Consider the following 20,997-nt stretch of genomic DNA (forward strand, 5'->3'; position numbering starts at 1 on the left):
TTTATTTATTTATTTGAGACAGAGAGAATGAGAGAGAGAGAGCACATGAGAGGGGGGAGGGTCAGAGGCAGAAGCAGGCTCCCCGCCGAGCAGGGAGCCCGATGCGGGACTCGATCCAGGGACTCCAGGATCATGACCTGAGCCGAAGGCAGTCGCTTAACCAACTGAGCCACCCAGGCGCCCTCTACTACTATTTCTTATAACACTTCATTTTGTGGATTACAGTAGTCCCCCCTTATCCTCAGGGGACATGTTCCAACACCTCCAGTGGATGCCTGCAACCATGGATAGCCCTGAACCCTATATGTACTATTGTTTTTTCCTATACATACTTACCTATGATAAAGTTTAATTTATAAATTAGTCACAGTAAGAGAGTAACAACAATTGGGCGCCTGGGTGGCTCAGTCGTTAAGCGTCCGCCTTTGGCTCAGGTCATGATCCCAGGGTCCTGGGATCGAGGCCCACATTGGGCTCCTTGCTCAGTGGGGAGTCCAGTTCTCCCTCTCCATCTGTCCCTGCTTGTGTCCCCTCTCTCGCTGTGTCTCTCTCTGTCGAATAAATAAATACAATCTTTAAAAAAAAATAACTAATAATAAAAGCAGTTATGACATATACTATAACAAAAGTTATGTAAATGTGGTCTCTCTCTCAAAATATCTTACTGTACTGTACTCACCCTTCTTCTTCTTGTGATGATGTGAGATGATAAAATGTGTACATGATGAGAAGTGAGAGGAATGACGTGTAGGCATCGTGACATAATGTTTGGCTACTGTTGACTTCCTGCTGATTCGTCAGAAGGAGGATCATCTGCCTCCGGACTGTGGTTGACCGCAGGAAATTGAAACTACAGAAAGTGAAACCACAGGTAAGGGGGGCCTACTGTATTCTTAGAAGATTAGCACCACCTATAACGTTGTCTTAGTTGAAAATTCCACTTGAGTACCAAAGTTTTGGAACCCAACTCATCTGTAAATTGAGGACTGCATGAATATACCTAGGCACTCCCTTAACTAAGACGTCTGCTTTTCCAACGTCACGGAGGCTGTTCTTAAGATTTCCCAAAGGAGAGGAATGAATATGAAGGCAGATTTAATGACATCCGTTTCTTTTGATAACATTGATGACTTCCCAGCCATCAGTGAGACGGCAGGAGTTACTCTCTTCTTTGGCCCTGGAGAATCTGCTATACATATGATTTTCCCAATGTCGAGGACAGTATCATGACACAGTACCCCTTACCCACTTAATTACTCTGACAATCTGAAGAAGCAATTCTTTTTTTTTTTTTTTAAAGATTTTATTTATTTATTTGACAGAGAGAGAGTACAAGCAGGCAGAGAGGCAGGCAGAGGGAAAGGGAAAAGCAGGCTCTCCGCTGAGCGGGGAGCCCGATGCGGGGCTCGATCCCAGGACCCTGGGATCATGACCTGAGCCGAAGGCAGACGCTTAACGACTGAGCCACCCAGGCGCCCCTGAAGAAGCAATTCTTATCATAATGTCTACACCTATTCTCAGAAAAGTGCTTTTTCAAATCAAACATTTGTCTAATTAAACATATGTTCTAAAATATATTCATTTTTCTTGACATTAAATATAAATCTTAGTTTGATTGTTCTCTGTTTTGACCAGGAACTGTGATTCTCTGTGAACATTAGCAAAAGACAAAAAAGAAAAAAGAATTTTTAAATGTTTTAAAGCACATAAAACATTTTTTCTATTATATAATGAAGTATGTGTTCTATATTGCTCAAGAGTATCACAATCATGATTTATGATCTTGATGTATTTTTAATACATATTTAAATTAGTCATTATGAATCAGATATCCTAAGTTCATTTAATTAATTACCTGTATTATCTAACCCCTACTTAAATTTCTTTTCTAGACATATTACTCCTACAGACTAAATTATTCATCTCACCAAACTTTCTACGCTGACAAAGCTGGCTGAAGTGCTATTGTGAAAGCAAGTCTCAGCTCAACAAATACTTTTTCTTTTATTAAAAGATAAGGGTAAAGAACTATTATGTCTAAAAATAGATACTTGGAGCTTAAAATCTGTCAGACCATATGTTGTACAACTCCAAGATCCAGGAAACAAAGACATCTTTCTCCTGGGGGTATGTATTATTATTCATTCTAGGGGATCAAGTACCAGTCCATATGTATGACTATACAGTCATTTAAACATTGTTAGAAGAGAAACCGATTATGAATTCCTGGGGATAGTAAAGGGAAAATATGAGTCAGTTCGCACTGATCTGATCTGCATGTATTTGTCCTTGTGTTATGAGAATGCATGTGACAGTGTGATTTTTTCCCCCCAATGTCCTTGAGATTTCTTTTAAGGAAATTACTTTTCTTGTTTCTCTCTGGCAGTCGATGGAATGACCACAAAATATAAGATCTGAGACAATCTTTACCTATAAGCAAGATAGCATTTTATAAACTGTTAGACAATCTTTATAATTCTTTTTCTGTATTTAAATTTTAACCTTTTTTTCCTTGTGGATATGTTATTTTATTGTTTTAAGGTTTAAAAACTCCTTTTAAAATTGAAGTAAGTCTTCAAACCTACTGCCACTAATGCCTAAATATGTTCTACATATGTGGTACACATTCTGTAACATTGAATATATTTTATATGGTGCAAACTCAACCATCTTCAGAGATTCAGTTATAGTCTGATGCTAGAATATCATTCTGAGACTGTGTACATTAGTACACTGAAGCAATTTGGCAGTTACTAAGTTCGGACCACAAACAATTCCAACCTCCAGCAGGGATTCTTCTCTGCCTTTATAACTATCAGGTCTCCACTTCTCTTTAGATTGCAGAGACCCAGCTACATTGGCATATTTATAAAGCCATACACTTTTAAAATGTTAAGGGTAAGAGGTTCAACCGCTCTCTAATTACTTGGCATAGATTGCACAGGCTAGTTTTAAAGGTAGAAATGTCTGTTCTTTGTCAACTAACAAAAGACCTTCAGTCCTCTTCAAGTGATGGAAGGGGAAAGAGGAAATGAAAAGTAGTATCAGACAGTATTTCTTCTGGGACATGAGGCTATATTTCTTTTAGATTTTAGAAATATTTGTGTGTACATGTATGTATATGTAAAGAAAAGTGTACACACGTGATATAAAGATACAAAAGAATACCCAATATAAACCTAAATCTCTCCTTTTCCTTAGTTACCCAGTTCCCCTCTCTGGAAGCAAACATTGTACCCAATCTCTTGGAGATTCTTCCAACAATAATTCATGCATTTGCCAACATACATGTATAAGTTCCCTCTCTCTCTTTCTCTTCCTTCACTCTAAAGGTAGTATACCATATACTTTTCTCTGTTCCTTGAGTTTTCATTCTTAAAGATTGTTCCAGGGACACCTGGTTAGCTCAGTCAGTTAAGCATCCAAGTCTTGGTTTCGGCTCAGGTCATGATCTCGGGGTCGTGAGATCGTGCCCTGCCTCAGGCTCCATGCTCAGGGCAGAGTCTGCTTGAGATTCTCTCCCTTTTTCTTTCTCTCCCCCTCTGCCCCTCTCCCCACTCAGGTGCATTCTGTCTCTCTCTCTCAAATAAATAAAATCTTTAAAAAAATAGATTGTTCAAAATCAGTATATATAAAAGTCATTATTTTTATACTGTCTGTATAGTAATCCACTGTACAAACACACCATAATTCAACTAAACAGTCCTTAATAACATTTACTGTTTCCCATCATTTACTATTACAAATAGGCTGCAAAAAAAAATTTCATTTGCATATATTTTGTGTTGTACATATGCAAGATTATAGAATAAAAACCTAGGAGTTTAAATTATTGTATCAAAGAGTATGAGCGTTTTTAATTTTGACAAATAGAACCAAGTTGCCCTCCATGAACATTGTACCAATTTTCACTCCTAACAGCAATATATGAGAAGGAAGCAATGTTTTTGACTAGGACCCACTTCATATTTATCCTCCAAAAGAAATAAAAGGATCAATATATTTTTTCACATGTTATAAATGTCAGGAAACTCTAGCATTTGGGAAATAATAAAATACAAAGTAAGAGATAGCAAGCTGACAGAATATAGTAACCATTTCATACTTTGTTGATAAGCAGGAAGACTACCATCATGTTACAAGAGAGAATTTTGAATTATATTTTCCAAAACCATGAAAACTGTTAAATCTTCGTATTTCTAATGATAATGCTATTATTAAAAGTAATAGAGTTATTGCCCATAATAATGATAACAAAAGAGGAAATATTGTATGGAATATACAAAACTGTCATGATATATAACACAAATAGACAATTGGACTGTGACTTTTAAAAAATCTGTATTGTAATAATAGGTATCACAATGTTCTAAGACACAAATTAGCCCTCAAATTTACTAACAGTTATTCTGGAAGTACATCTTAAAATAATTTGGGGGGAAAAAAAAGCCCTTGTTAGATATATTTAGTTGTGCTATAAAACTTCTTGACCAAAAGACCAGATACTGTATTATTCATAAAGTGAAAAAAGTTTTATAAACTTATAAAAATAGTAGAAATGGTACAGAAAAATCTAAGTGCATAGTTTTGGAGGTAAGAGCCTTATGGAATATGAATATAAAAACTCTTCTCCCTTGGTAAGGTTCCTATGAGTACCAGGTAATTGTTCCATAAGAAAGAGACTAAGTATGCATTGGCACCAGCTCAGATTGTCACTTCTAAATTTTTGTGATGTAAATAGGTAAAAATGTATTTTTATGAAGAATTGATGAATTATGATTAGAGCAATCTGTCCTATAAAATTTCATAGCAATAATATGAATTATAATTTAAAAAATTAAAAAAAATTCAAGTCACCTTTATTAAGAAAAGAGTCTCAAGAATTCTCAACCATCTTTTTGTCATCCAAAGTTTATTTTGTCATTCAAAATTCATGCTTAACTGAAAGTTAATACCACTGCGTGTATTTTTCTGATAATATTACAGGGATTGGGCCAGATAGTTCAGTGGGCAACCTCATTGTTGAAAATACCACTGCATGTATTTTTCTGATAATATTACAGGGATTGGGCCAGATAGTTCAGTGGGCAACCTCATGTTGAAACCTCATTATAGAAGTAGCTGAACAAGCAGTTTTAAAGACAAAATTCGACACAGCTGGTTATCCCATTTAAATTGTGTCTAAAAAATACCAAAGAAAGCAATTTGGTCAAACAACTAGCCAAGTCAATGAAACATAAAATCAGTCAAACCTGTCTTTTGGCATCAAGTAAGGAACAAACTGTCACTTCACTGGATATTTCATATTTCACCCAAATGCTGTAATTGTAGCTCTATCCTCAGATGACAGTGAAAACAAGGTGGCAAAAACACTTCTTCACAAGAGTCCTTTAAAATTAACCTAATTATGTAACTCTGTCATGTATTTCAACACAACATATTAGTCACCACTTAGGACTACAACTAGGATGCACATCACATGACAATGAAGTAGCACTGCTCTTTAAGAAGAATGGGCAGAAATGTACTGGGGAGCCTGGGTGGCTCAGTCAGTTAAGAGTCTGCCTTCGGCTCAGGTCATGATCCCAGGGTCCTGGGATCGAGCCCCGCATCGGGCTCCCTGCTCGGTGTGGAGCCTGCTTCTCCCTCTCCCACTCCCCCTGCTTGTGTTCCCTCTCTCACAGTCTCCTCTGTCAAATAAATAAATAAATAAAAATCTTTTAAAAAGAAAGAATGGGCAAAAGTGTACTAAAATGATTGTATTTAACACTAATATTAAATCTTCTGTCCTGATTCTCTCACAATTGCCTTTTCATCATCAGCACTGTTACTGTCACCATTTCTAGCATCAGCATCATTGTGATACTAAAACATTAAGTAGTTTTAAGTATAAAGGGTCAATTCTTTATACTATTGTCTTTTTGGCACTGATTTCACTTCTGCAACTATTTGATGTTGGCCATCTTAGGCCTGGAATTTCACACACTAGTAGTATCTTCTCTTGAGAAGATACCATTTCATGCAATTCAGAAGTATAAAGAGAATGGATTTGTTATCTCTTCAGATAAACAAGTCTGCTCATGCAAATGTAGGAGTCAACCTCAGGATTTCTAGAATAATGTATTTTACATGTTCCCCAGATGCTGCTACCATGGTGACAGGCTAACTGGTAACATTCCGGACTGCTTTATTTTAACAGCTGGTTACATTATTTCTTAAAGCAGAAAAATGATTTTAAAAAATGAATGATGAAAATATAATGTTTCTCAAGTCATTGCCCCTTTTTCTGTGTATCTATGATGCTGTCCCAGCTAACCACAAGATCTAGACTTAATTAATATCCAATGAATTTCTCATGTGCACTTTCTGCTGTTTTCTTCATCTTTATGTTAGTCTTTTGAAAGTCATTGAATTCATTAAGAAACAGGACATTAGGCACCTTGACAACCAGTATCTGCAGAGCCAACCAAAAATCATCCATTGATTGGATTGGAATGGATTGGATTCAGTTATTAAAATATCCAGAAAAAAAAACAGGATGAATTATTTCTTTTTAAATTATGTTTGTTTTTGAAACAAAGATTACCAAATGAAGAAATTAGCCAGACATGTAATTACTTTTTTTCACACTTTGCAAAAAGATTCTAAGATAGGATCATAATGATTTATTTTCTATAAAATAGATATACGTAATGAATGCTTTACAAATGAGGAAATTGTGGCTCAGAAGAGTTAGATAACTTGTCTGCAGTTACACAGTTAGTAAGGTTATGTCAGAGCTGAACTTGAAACCAAATCTATCAGCTCTAAATCCCATGCTCACTTATTTTGTAAGTGAAAGCAAAGATGTTTCATAGATATTCATCTCCAGAGAACAGAGCCAGAGGAAATTAATTTAAATCATAACAGGAAGTATTGAAGTTAGTTATAGAGAAAGGTATTTTTTTTTTAAAGATTTTATTTATTTATTTGACAGAGAGACAGCGAGAGCAGGAACACAAGCAGGGGGAGTAGGAGAGGGAGAAGCAGGCTTCCCGCTGAGCAGGGAGCCCAATGCGGGGCTCGATCCCAGGACCCTGGGATCATGACCTGAGCCGAAGGCAGACGCTTAACGACTGAGCCACCCAGGCGCCCTAGAGAAAGGTATTTTAACAATGAGGATGGGATGGGGAAAGGAGCATCTAGGGGGTTACTACTATAGCATTGCTAGTGTTCCAGTTCTTATATTGAGTGGTGGGTTGACTGTTGCTCATTATATCACCACATTATATCTCTTATGCATGTGTTACTATTTCAGTATGTATTAAAATATGTAATAAAAACATTTTAAAAGAAAATTTTAAAACATATGAGTTATTGAGGGATGTTGTGAAATTTTTGTCTAAGTATCTTAAAAAATAAAAACAGTTTCCCCTGGGTAAACTCAATGTAATTAATGAGTGGGTTCCATGCAGCCCCCCATGGTGCACAAAGTTCTGATCGAATACTTATCATTACTGTTTCGTTGCTTTTTCTGTGTCAGAACTCAAATAACTCCACTTGGTATTAGAGAAAATCTGCTCCGAAAATAAGATTAGAACAAAATCCCAAGAGGATTAATTCTTCTAGGAAGGTCATTCTGATTCAAGTGGACAATTTTGAATTTGAAATTTAGTACTTGGGTAACTCCTATTAAAACCAACATGCACCTTTCCTTTATATTAAGATACTAGATTGGGTTTTTAAAATAACAAATCACTGTAACATCATCACATTAAAGAGGAAACATGTCCATTTTCTCAAAATAGCAGTAGTTTCTTTTTGTTTGCATAAGTGACCTTAATAAAAACAGGCTAATTCACAATTGCTATTGAGTATTACCCTGTTCTCACAGATACCTGATGGACCAACCCATACTGTGGTTTGGTTTTTGGTGGGTTTTTTTTTAATTTTCTTATGTTTTATGTTAGTCACCAGTCACCACATCAAAAACTAATGATGTATGGTTTTATTTATTTTTGTTGTAAAAGCAATCAAGCTTATGGTCATAACAAGTCAGCCCCCAATCCAACTTTTCAGTGGTAACCATTGTCTTTTACCATTTTTTTAAATCTCTGCACCCAACATGGGCCTTAAATTTACAACCCCAAGTTCGAGAGTCACGTGCTCTACTGACTGAGCCAGTCAGGTGCCCCTGTCTTTTACCTATTTGTAGTCAGTTCTTTTTATTACCTCCATAACTCTAAATGACATTTCTATAATACTATTTTTTCATTTTATTTGAACTTCTTAAATTTTAGTTCTTTTTTTTTTTTTTAATAAAAACAATCTCACAGCATTTATTGTCCTCTGGTAATAACGTAAAGGTAATCAAAACAATGTTTTAGAACTACACTCCCAACAAAGGACATCTAAAAAAACAAACTACCTTTTCAAGAATTTCTCACTTCATTGATCATTTCTAGTTGGAGATACTTTGGAGCAGGATAATATTACCTCCTTTTAGCATGATCTGACCCAGTTTTCTTGACTTTGTTTTAGAATGAATCTCTTTGGCATCATCTAATACGAGGTTCATGTACTCATCAAGACCATTGATAAAGCCCTCTATTCGCATGTTCACGTGCTCCTAAAGCCACACCTGAATTCAAGATCTATTTTGCAAGTATCTGAAGATGAGGTTGATGGGCTGAACCATCACCTTCTGCACTTTTTGGCCCTGGCCATGGTACACCATGGTGGAAGCCGACCTTAATTCTTTACTTGTATTGAAATTGCATTTATATAACCTAAAAAGTCAAATAATACTACAAGGCTTAAATGAAGACTAATAGACTTTGAGGGTCCTGTTTTGTTCTGTCTCTCTTAAGCCAGGCTCACAGGCAACTTCTTTCAACTCTTCTATCTCTTTCTTTAATTATTTCTATTCATAATTCTAAATAATATGCTTATACTGTTTTATTCCATTTTAGGTGTTTATATATAACCTTTTTATTATGAAAAATCTGGATTCAGTTCCTGTATGTTACTTACCCACATTCCTTTTTTAAAAAAGAACAAAAACAAGATTTTATTTTTAAGTAATTTTTCCACCCAGCATGGGGCTCGAACTCACAACCTTGAGATCAACTGATTGAGCCATTCCTTTTTACGCATCTTCAATTTTTGGTCAAATCATTTGACCATTATTTTACGTATTACTATACAAATATTGTTCATAACTAAGCCACATAGTGTTTAGTTTTATATTTCCTGTTATAATTGTTTCATGAACTCTTTAAAAGTGCAGAAGTCCTTTCCTTCTAAGCCAACATACCAGGTGAGCTTTATGAGCAACAAACCAGGTCCTGGTTTGATCTCCTTGAGTCAAGCTCATTCTGCCTCTGTCTGGTAGATCACTCTCCAGACATTCTGCATGGTGAGAGCCTAGAATTTTACTAAGTATTATCCTATTTTTTTCCTTTGTCTCTCCCCTTGTGTTGAATCTATTATTTCCTGTAGCCTATATCTTCTATTTCTTGGGGTTTTTTTTTCTCATTTTAGTGTAGTTATCATTGATAGCACCTTTTTAAACAATTTTTTTAATTTAAATTCAATTAACATACAATGTATTATTAGTTTGAGAGGTAGAGGTCAGTGATTCATCAGTCTTATATAATACCCAGTGCTCATTACATTACATGCCCTCCTTAATCACCCAGTTACCCCATCTCCCCCACTCCCCTCCCCTCCAGAAACCCTCAGTTTGTTTCCTATGAGTAAGAGTCTCTCTTTTTTTTTTTAAGATTTTATTTATTTATTTGTGAGAGAGAGAATGAGAGAGAGCACATGAGAGGGGGGAGGGTCAGAGGGTGAAGCAGACCCCCCACCGAGCAGGGAGCCCAATGCAGGACTCGATCCAGGGACTCCGGGATCATGACCTGAGCCGAAGGCAGTCGCTTAACCAACTGAGCCACCCAGGCGCCCTGAGTAAGAGTCTCTTATGATTTGTCTCCCTCTCTGATTTTGTCGTTTAATTTTTCCTCTCTTCCCTTTTAATCCTGTTTTGTTTCTTAAATTCCACATATGACTGAGATAATGTAATTGTCTTTCTCTGATTGACTTATTTCGCTTAGCATAATACCCTCTAGTTCTATCCACATCGATGCAAATGGCAAGATTTCATTTTTTGTTGGCTGAGTAGTATTACATTGTGTATATATATATATATATATATACTATGTCTTCTTTATCCATTTATCTGTCCATGGACATCTGGGCTCTTTCCATAGTTTGGGTATTGTGGACATTGCTGCTATAAACATTGGGGTGCAGGTGCCCCTTCGGATCACTACATTTGTATCTTTGGGATAGATAACTAGTAGTGCAATTACTGGGTCACTGGGGAGCTGTATTTTCAACTTTTCTGAGGAACCTCCATACTGTTTTCCAGAGTGGCTGCACCAGCTTGCATTCCCACCAGCAATGTAAGAAGGTTCCTCTTTCTTGGCATCCTCACCAACATTTGTTGTTTCCTGACTTGTTAATTTTAGCCATTCTGACCAATGTGAGGTGGTATCTCACTGTGGCTTTGATTTTTATTTCCCTGATGCCAAGTGATGTTGAACATTTTTTTCATGTGTCTGTTGGCCATTTATATGTCTTCTTTGGAGAAATGTCTGTTCATGTCTTCTGTTCATTTCTTGATTGGATTATTTGTTCTTTGGATGTTGAGTTTGGTAAGTTCTTTATAGATTTTGGATACTAGCCCTTTATCTGATAAGACATTTGCAATTATCTTCTCCCATTCTGTCGGTTGTCTTTTGGTTTTGTCGACTGTTTCCTAAGCTGTGCAAAAGCTTTTTATCTTGATGAAGTCCCAATAGTTCATTTTTGCCTTTGTTTCCCTGGCCTCCAGAGATGTGTCTAGTAAGATGTTGCTGTGGCCAAGGTCACAGAGGTTGCTGCCTGTGTTCTCCTCTAGGATTTTGATGGACTCCTATCTCACATTTAGGTCTTTCATCCATTTTGAATTTATTTTTGTGTATGGTCTAAGAAAGTGGTCCAATTTCTTTTTTTTTATGTTGTTGTCCCGTTATCTTAAAACCATTTGTTGAAGAGACATTCTCTTTCCCATTGGATATTCTTCCTGCTTTGTCAAAGATTAATTGACTATATAACTGTGGGTTCATTTCTGGGTTTTCTATTCTCTTCTATTGATCTATGTGTCTATTTTTGTGCCAGAACCATACTGTTTGATTACTACAGCTTTGTAATATAACTTGAAGTTGAAATTGTGATGCCTTCAGCTTTGTTTTTCTTTTTCAAGGTTGCTTTGGCTATTCAGGGTCTTTTGTGGTTCCATACAAATTTTAGGGTTGTTTGTTCTAGCTCTGTGAAAAATGTTGTTGGTATTTTAAAAGGAATTGCATTAAATGTGTAGATTGCTTAAGGTAGTATAGACATTTTAACAATATTTGTTTTTCCAATCCATGAGCACAGATTGTCTTTCCATTTCTTTGTGTCATCTTCAATTTCTTTCATCAGTATTTTATAGTTTTTAGAGTACAGGTCTTTGACCCATTTGGTTAGGTTTATTCCTAGGTATCTTATTGTTTTTGGTAGAATTGTGAATGGGATTGATTCCTTAATTTCTCTTTCTGCTGCTTCATTATTGGTATATAGAAATGCAACATATTTCTATATTTTTATTTTGTATCCTGTGACTTTACTGAATTTGTGTTTCAATTCTAGCATTTTTTCAGTGGAGTCTTTCAGGTTTTCTGTGTATAGTATCATGTCATCTGCAAATAGTGAAAGTTTTACTTCTTCCTTGCCAATTTGGATGCCTTTTATTTCTTTTGTTGTCTGATTGCTGTGGCTAGGACTTCCAGTACTATGTTGAATAAAAGTAGTGAGAGTGGACATCCTTGTCTTATTCCTAACCATAGAGAAAAAGTTCTCGGTTTTTTCCCCAGTGAGGATGATATTAGCTGTGGGTTTCATGTATGGCCTTTATTATGTTGAGGTATGTTCCCACTAAGTCTACTTTGTTGAGGGTTTTTATCATGAATGGATGTTGAACTTCATCATTTGCTTTTTCTCTGTCTGTTGAAATGATTATATGGTTCTTATCCTTTCTTTTATTAATGTGGTGTATCACATTGATTGATTTGTGAATATTAAACCACTTTCACAATCTAGGAATAAATCCCACTTGAACTTGAATAAATCCCACTTTTTTTTTAATGTATTGTTGGATTCAGTTTGCTAGTATTTTATTGAGAATTTTTGCATCTATGTTCCTCAGGGACATTGGCCTGTAGTTTTCTTTTTTATTGGTGTCTTTATGTGGTTTTGGTATCAGGGTAATGCTGGCCTCATAGAATGAATTTGGAAGTTTTCATTCCTTTTCTATTTTTTTGGAATAATTTGAAAAGAATAGGTATTAACTCAAGAACTTAGCTTTTTATTCCAAAAAAATTATATGCTGTTGGAGAGTTCTGAGCAGAAATGTGACTGCTCTGACTTTCCATAGCTGGGTAAATAATGGCCTAAGGGCAGAGTAGGACAAGCACTTAGAATGCTATTGCAGTAATTCAGATGAGAAGTAGTAGTGGCTTGGACTAGAATAGAGCAGTGGTAGTAGAGATATAAAAATGGTCAAATCCTGGGTATATTTTAAATGTAGAGCTAACAGTATTTGCTGACTTATGAGATGTGGAATGTGAAAGAGAGGAGTCAAGCATGACTCTAACGTTTTTAACTGCAAAACTAGAAAAAAGGAGTTGACCTTAAGTGAGGTAGGAAAGCCTGTGGGAGGAACAGATTGGAGGGTATATATCAATAGCTCAGTTTTGGTCATACTGAATTTGAGATACCAAGTGAAGATAGCAAATAGAGAGTCTGGGGAGAAGTCCAAGCTGAGATGTAAACATAAGAATCTTCAGTGTACTGATGGTATTTAAAGTCATGTGCCTGGATGAGATCACTTAGGGATCACTTTGCACTTAGTTGATACAAAAGTCAAGGACTGAGCTCTGAGGCACTCCAACAGGTGGGGGTTGAGGAGATGAAAAGGAATTGGTAGAAAAGACAGAGAAGGAGCAGTCAGAAAGTTAAGAGGAAAACTAGGTGAATGTCATACATCCCTGCAAGTCAAGTGAAGAAGTGTCCCAAGGAGGAGAGAGTGATCATGTGTGTGTCAAATCCTGTTGGTAGATCAAAGAAGATGAGGCCCAGGAGTTGATCTTAGACTTGTCATCATGGAGATCATCAGAAACTTCTGGAAGAGAGTTTCAATGGCATAATAGAAATGAAAAAGAGGTTAGAGTGGGCCCAAGAGAAGTAGGCAGAGAGAAACGGGAGATAGTGGGAGTGTTGAGAAGGAAATAATAGAGAATAGAGAAGGAAAAAAATAGAGCAATGGCTGGAGAAGTAAAGTTAAGAGAAGGTCGGTTTTGTGTATACACATAGAAAGAGACAGACTGTATTCTAATGAAAAATGATGCTGTAGAAGGAGAAAATTTGATGATTCAGGAGAGAAAGGGAAGAATGGCTAGAGCAATCTCCTTGAGTAGGTAAGGAAGGACAAAAATCTAATGCAAAGAGAAGTTTGCTTAGAGAGGTCATCAAAACTAATGAGAGTAAGTAGAACACTGATCTCATGATGCAGGTAGGAGGATGTTGTAGTGGTATGTGTATGTGGAAGACCTTTCTTTTAATTGTTTCCAAATTTTTCTCAGCAAAAGAAAGGGGAGGTTGTTAGCTGAAAGTGAGGATGCTGGAAGAGGGTTGGAGTTCAATAAGAGAGGAGATGGCATGAAGTTGTCAGTAAGAGAATGAATCATGGAAATATATCATGAGTAATGTAGCATTGAGAGCCCACTAGGGGTTAGTGTCATTAATTTAAAGCAAAACCATTCAGCACGGTTTTTCTGTAGTCTTATTTAGGAGGGTTGGGTACAAAGAGTGAGCTTAGAGTTGGATTTAACCAGAGTTGTGGCTTTCTCAAGCAAGGGCAAAGAAGGAAGAAGGGCAAGGGAGATGAGGATACAAGATCTCTTTATCCCCAGAGTTCTAGAATTTCTCAGTGACTGCCCTGGTCGAGTACTTGCATACATTATGCTAGGCAATCTGTGGGCTCTTTCAAAGTAGAATGTCATGCTCTTTCTTTCTGAGAATCAGTTCTCTTGTATCTTTTTTTTTCATATCTATCTCCTCCATTTTCTCTGTTATCACTTTCTAAAATTCCTACTAGTTGGATGTTAGACCTCTTATTTTCTTATTTTTTCTCATGTATCTCCTTCTCTGACTTGTTTTCTGAGAAATTTTCTAAAGATCAGTTTCCAACTCTTCTATTGAAAATTTCATTTTCACCATTCTTTTTATTTTCCAAGAGCTTATTCTTAGTCACTAAATATTACTTTTTTATAGCCTTCTATTTTTGCCTCATGTACACAAACAATACCGTCTCTTTATCTCTGGGGATATTCATTACATGTGCTTAAAAAATTTTTCCCCTCTGTATACTGTCTCTTAAAATTTTTTTTCACTCTCTATACTCTTGCTGTTTTCTCTAAGTTCCTTGTTTATTTTGGCTTCCATTCTAAATGTTAACAGTTTACTTCAAGTATCTGGTAATTCTTGATTGTTTGTATGTGTATATATATTGGCCAGGGCTTACTGATGAGTGGGCTCCTCTAAGGGAGATTTGACAGGGCTATTGACTTAGAGAGCCTCCAATTACTTTCCCTTGGATTTATCCATTTCCTCAGGATTTTTGCAATATCCCATATGGGAGTATATGTCTAGCCTCCAAAATTCTGGAAACCAAGAAGGGAAATGGGGGCAGAGAGCTTTGCTAAATCTTGTATCAATTGGGCTCTTCACTCCTAACCTCAGCTATTCCTGGTGTCTATAGGACCTCTCTAATTCAGAATTTCTAGATAGGACTTCTGGTATCCAGCTCTCCACATCATGGGAGCTTGGAAGTCTGTTCTAACAAGTGAAAAGCTGAACAGCCTGAAAAATCAACAATTCTTCTTTCATCCGTGAGAGGGGAGGACATAGGGCAGGTAACTTCTCCCAAGACTGGAGAGATGAGTAAATACAGGGAAGTCATGACTAGAGCAAATACTCAGGGATGGAACTGGCTGGAGAAACCAGTGCTGAGATCAGAAAAGCTGAACTGTAATTGACAAATTGCTGGAGGTTCAGTGTGGACAAGCATGAGAGTTAAAAAACTTGGATGTTTATATGAAGTAGATAATTGAGGCTTGACCACTAATTATGCACCTATATTTATGATATAAGAAATTAAAAATAATTTCACAGAACAGCAGTTCTTTATTTCATCTCTTCACATTCTCCAACCCTGCAGAAAAGCAGATTGTAAATGCTGTTTCTGTTTTCTGAGATTGAAGGAGCTTAGCATGATAGTAAATCTTCATGACTCGACCAAGAAGTATAATCAGTTAAACTATTTTTGTGAGGATTTTCCAGATGCTTTCAACAACTGTGTGGGTGAGGGGGAGATGCTAGTCCCTATTTATATGATTTTATTAAATGTTTTCTCAAAAGTCATTGATTTTTTTCCTTATTTGGAAGAAGGTTATTTAATATTTTGAAACCATTTTATCACTGACCAGTTTTAATGAATGGTTTTGCAATTATTGCCACTACTGCCTTTTAAAGGTTACAAAGATGAAATTGCAAAACTGAAAATATTCTAGTCACCTTTAGAAAGTTTCACTGTAGTCATTACATATCATTATCTTTTCAATTCTTTGAGACGTTGTAATTATTCTTCTTAACAGATTATAACTGATCATTATTTTAATATCTTATGCAAAGTTTTACCATCATATAAATGTTAAAATGAGGACAGATTATGGAATGTGTCAGAATTGCATGTGGTCTACAACAACCATGATTAATAGCCACAATATCTTTCTTTAGTTCAAAGTAAGATTGCCTTTTAATTTTTAGAAGGAAATCAGTTTTTGAATTTATAGTTATAAGAACACCCTAATGAGGATCAGAAATTGTCATGGTCCTTTTCATATATGAGTTAGACAAAAAAATAAAAATAAAAATATTCTGCTTGAAACCTAATAAAATTGTGATGCATTGTCCTTGGTGGCAGGAAGAAAGTAAACATAGTCATGGTTAAGGATACTAAATTTTACCATCTGAAAGACCCAAGATCAAGTCCCGAGTCTGCTTTTTATCAGCCCCACAACCTTGGGAAAATTGCTTAACCTCTCTGCAGCTCAATCTCCTCATACCAAAATAGAGATGATATGTTCCTCATAGAGTTGTTAGAATTATGTTGAGATGATGCGCATAAAGCATTTAGAACATGACTGATAGGTATTTGGGAGACAAACAACAATATTATCTGTCACAATTATTTTTATGGTGGGCAGTTTGAACCTTTTCAGCCTGCATAATATCTTCCTATTTTATCAACTGTAGTTTTGTTCCCTTTTAGAAACTGAAATTCTAAAACAGAAGAATGTTGTGTAACATCTTGTTCTTTATTCTTACTTGTTCTCTTATTTATTTTAAAAACCAGTGCTTAAGTTTTGTAAATGTACATTCTAGTTTATCATTACTAATATTTAATCAGTAATGAGGTAGACTTCCTTGAATGAGGCAAATTTCCTTGGTATGCCTATTTTCTCATGTCAATGCTTCTATGATGATAAACCATTTAGGGTCATTGTAGAACCTCATTGAGTGAGATGTGGAATGTAAACAAGTCACATAATATGAAATTATTACATCACTAGGTTCATTCAAAAGTCCAAGTAAAATGTATTTTTCATTTCATTGATTAACCCAACTATGGTAGGTAGAACAAATAGGACTTTATTTTTCTGACATCAGGAGTCTGGAGGTGAACAATTATTGTAGTGGTTCAGTGGCTTTGCAAAGTTAGGGCAAATATCTCCGCAATTCTCTCTCTTGAGCACAGGCAAGATGAAATGACTGTGGCAGCTCCAGGAATCATGTCCAGGAAGAAAGAGTGATGACCAAAGAACACATGAGCCACCTCTGGTGCTTTCTTTTTCCTTTTTTTTTTTTTTAATTGTACTATAATTTATGTGTAGGAAAATGAACTATCTTAAACATACCAATCAATGAGTGTTGACAAATGTATACCCAATACATAAATGTGATCATCACATAAATCAACACAGAGAATATTTCTGTCACCCTTGAAAGATCCCTCGTGCTTCTTTCCAGCCAGTTACCTCACCAACCCGGAGGCAACCATACTTCTATCAGTAAAGCTTAGTTTTGCCTTCTTGAATTTCATAAAAATGAAACTACACAATATATACACTTATCTGCATTTTTTCACTCAACATAATATTTTTGAGATTATCCTATGTTATATATATTAAGAGATTGGACCTTTTATTGCTGAGTGGTATTGCATTGCCTGTTCCTTTTTAGTCAGAATACCAAAAACTTTCTAAGATACTTTCCTAGTAAATGTCTACTTGCATCTCATGGGTCATATCTGGTCACATGGCCAGTCCTTGTTGCAAGGGGGGCTAGGAAAGTACTTGTCTTTCTAGCTTTTATCATGGGAGGCTACAAAGGAGGATCAGGTTGGGAATGGCTTTTGAGTAGCCAAACAACAACATCTGCTAAAATGAATTTCATAATTTTAAATTTTATGATGAAACTTAGGTTTCATTATTTTTATTAAAAAGTGCTGGTTATCATATTTATCTTATTTATGTTATTGTTTGAAATGCACAAAAAATTCCAGGGTAAATCTAAGTTTAAATTTTAAAGAAACCAGTGAAAAAAATTTTAATGAGAATTGTGAAGCAAACAAAAGTAATCTTGAATTAAAATAAGGAAATTGTTTTAAAAAGAAAAATGAAAACATAAAATTATGAAATGTGAATTGGAATACTAAAAAATGGTATTGTCCAAAACTGCACTACCCAATAAAATAGCCACTAGCTACACATGGCTATTTAAATTAAAATAAAAAAAATTCAGTCCATCAGTTGCACTAGCCACATTTGAAGTATGCAGTAACTACATGCAATAACTATATGGCTACCATATTAGTGCAGATATAGAATATTTTTTCAGTCACTGTGGTAAGTTCTGTAGGACAGCACTGCTTAAGGTAGAAATACCAAAAATGATTATTTACCATCATTAGAGTAGAATCTTAATTGAGTTGGAGAACTATCAAAGAGTGGTGAGTAGTTTTACTACAGAAAGATTTAGTTAATATTTAAGTGAATATTAAAGCAAAAGAGAGAAGTAAAATATTCATTTTTTTCAATAAATACTTATTGAGCACCCATCATGTGCCAGACTTTGGAAGTATAGCGATGAACAAAGTAAACAAAATCACTGTTTTGGGGACATTTCTGGCATAAGATGGGAGAGAGACATAAAGTAAATGATACCAGGTGATGGCAGTCCTATGAAAATAAATGAAGCCAGGCAAGGAATGGAGGAGGACATTCTTACAGGGGGTTCAGGAAAGGCCTTCTCTGGTAAGATGATAATTGTGCAGAGACCTGAAGGTTATTAGAAAGTGAGCTGTCTGGCTACCTGCAGAAAGAACATTTCAGGCATTGGCAATATCAAGTTTGAAGACCCTGAGTTAGATAATGCTTGATTTTTTTAAGAAAGACCAAGAAGACCAGTGACAGGATCAGATTAAGTAAGGCGGAGAGGGTAGATGAAATCAGAGACCATATCTGATAGGCTTTTTGAAGACTTGGGGTTTTACTCTGAATGATATGGAATGCAATTGAAGGGTTTTGAGCAGAGGAATGACATGATGTGACTTATATTTTATAAGGATCAGTCTGGCTACTGTGTAGAGAATATCCTGTGAGGAGGCAAGGGGAGAAACAGAGATGCTAGTTTTATGACCTGAGCAAAAGTCAAGGTGAGAGATCATGGTGGCTTGGACCAGGGTGATACTTGCGGAAGTGGGGGCAAGTGGCAGGATTATGGGTATATTTGAACACAGTTTACATTGGACTGAATAAGAGTCATAAGAGAAAAAGATGGGACAAGAGTGACTCCAACATTATTGGTCTGAGGAACTCCTAAAGTAGTGTGACCATTCACTGGGAGATGGAAAACTATTGGAACAGCAGGTTTTGGACATATCTAAATGTGTATTGCATATTCAAGTGGAATTATCAAATAAGTAATTAGATATTTGAAGTTGGAGTTCAAGAGACAGTCCAAGCTGGCACTATAAGTAGGCAGCGTATAGGTGGTATTTTAAGCAGCGGCACCAAGTGAGATCGCCAAAGTAGTGAGTGGAAATAGAGGAAAGATCTGAGGACTGACCTTGGGCACTGCAACATTTAGAGGTCAGAAAAATAAGAAGGAACCAGACCTGAACAGTGGATTTGCCAACATGTTGGCCATTGGTGACCTCAACAAGAGCAGTTTGGGTAGAGCTGTGGGGATGAAAGCCTGCTCCCCCCCTCTAGCCCCAGTAGTACAAAGGGTCTTAGGGAAGAACAGCTCCCACTTAAGAGGATTGCAGGGAAAGCAGTGCAGTAAGGGAGAGTGAGTTTCAGGAGATCAAGAAGTGAAAGGAAAAGATAAGAGGTTTCAGATATTTGGGATTTTGCTGACTATACTTGGTGAGTTCCAAAGGGCACATTAGAAAGGTTTGATTTGAGAGATGAAAGAGAAATAGGGAAAGGAAGCAAAAGATGGGGATTGTACTACAGAACATGTGAAAAGTTCTCTTGAAGCCATTAGCTGGATGATTCATTCATTTGCTCTGTTCAAGTCTTCTAGATTATTACATTAATTCTTCTTTAGGTTGTATTATGCAGATACAACTTTCATAAATTATCGAAGATGAAACATGATTAAGCAGGGGGAATCAAAACTATATATAGGCTCTATAGATTTGTTGTTTCCACTACTTTCTCTAGTTCCTAGGAGCTCCTATATGATTGCTATAATAATTTAGATTAAAATATATGGGACAGAAATTATCACAACAAATTTATTGAAAACCAATACATGTTTTTATTAACAGGTAATTGGAAGAAAAGCAATCGTGAAAAGTACAGCAATGCTGATAATAGAGTGTGTGATCCATTTCCAATTTTATGTCTTCACGCCTAAGTGGTTTTTTTATTATTATTATTGACTCCATTGGTCAATCTAGGCAGGTTTGAATTTCATTGATATGTGAATCAATATTCCGCATTGCAAAACTAATCAGACATGCATACGAGAAATGAGGACAAATTTTGGGAAATCATTACTTGTACCAATATATAGAGCATAACATGCTTAAAAATACATTTATACAAGTGAGTTGTATATCTTATATTATTAGGCTTCTTTAGAGCTATTCAGGTCACAAGTATCCTTATAAGTAAAATGAAAATCAGATATTGATTGGCAACATGCTTAATCAAAGACTTTATAACCAATGCTAAATCATCATGCTAAATATACTGTTTTTATATATAACGGTTGGGAACTGGAAATGTTTGCTGGTGATCTCCTCTAACAGCCAAAATAAATGCCTTTTGAATTATAAAATACATTCTTTGAACATCGCCTTTATTAGATTTTCACTGATGAGGATGTGCTTTACCCACTTGGTATGTTTGAAATGGTATCTGAGTACAGTTTTAATTTGCATGTGTCTGATTATGAGCTAGGTCCAGCATTTTTCCATACATTAAAGTACTGTTTACATTTCTTTTTCTGTGAATTGTTAATATATTTGTTTTTCAAACCTAGATTATTTAAAGATGATATTCCCATATTAAAATTATATCATATGCACATTTCCCCAAATTTAAATTCTATAGCAAAAGCTATAATTCAGATGGTAAAAAAAGAAATGGTAATTTCATATCTGTGTTGGTACATATTTGGCATTATTTATATAATAGAAGCTGTCTCTGTTTGGGTTGTACTAACAAAATACCATAAACTGGGTGGTTTATAAACAAGAGAAATTTATTTCTCACAGTTCTGAAGGCTTGAAGTCTGAGA

The 20,997-nt window shown here is 35.8% G+C and overlaps 1 pseudogene; it reads right to left on the reverse strand.

The window, feature by feature from the left end:
• Window positions 1-8,440: 8,440 nt before the first annotated feature.
• Window positions 8,441-8,716, reverse strand: LOC110580108 (annotated as a pseudogene).
• Window positions 8,717-20,997: the final 12,281 nt, after the last annotated feature.

The sequence above is a fragment of the Neomonachus schauinslandi genome, chromosome 12 (genome assembly GCF_002201575.2).
Source record: "Neomonachus schauinslandi chromosome 12, ASM220157v2, whole genome shotgun sequence".
NCBI classification, from domain to species: Eukaryota; Metazoa; Chordata; class Mammalia; order Carnivora; family Phocidae; genus Neomonachus; species Neomonachus schauinslandi.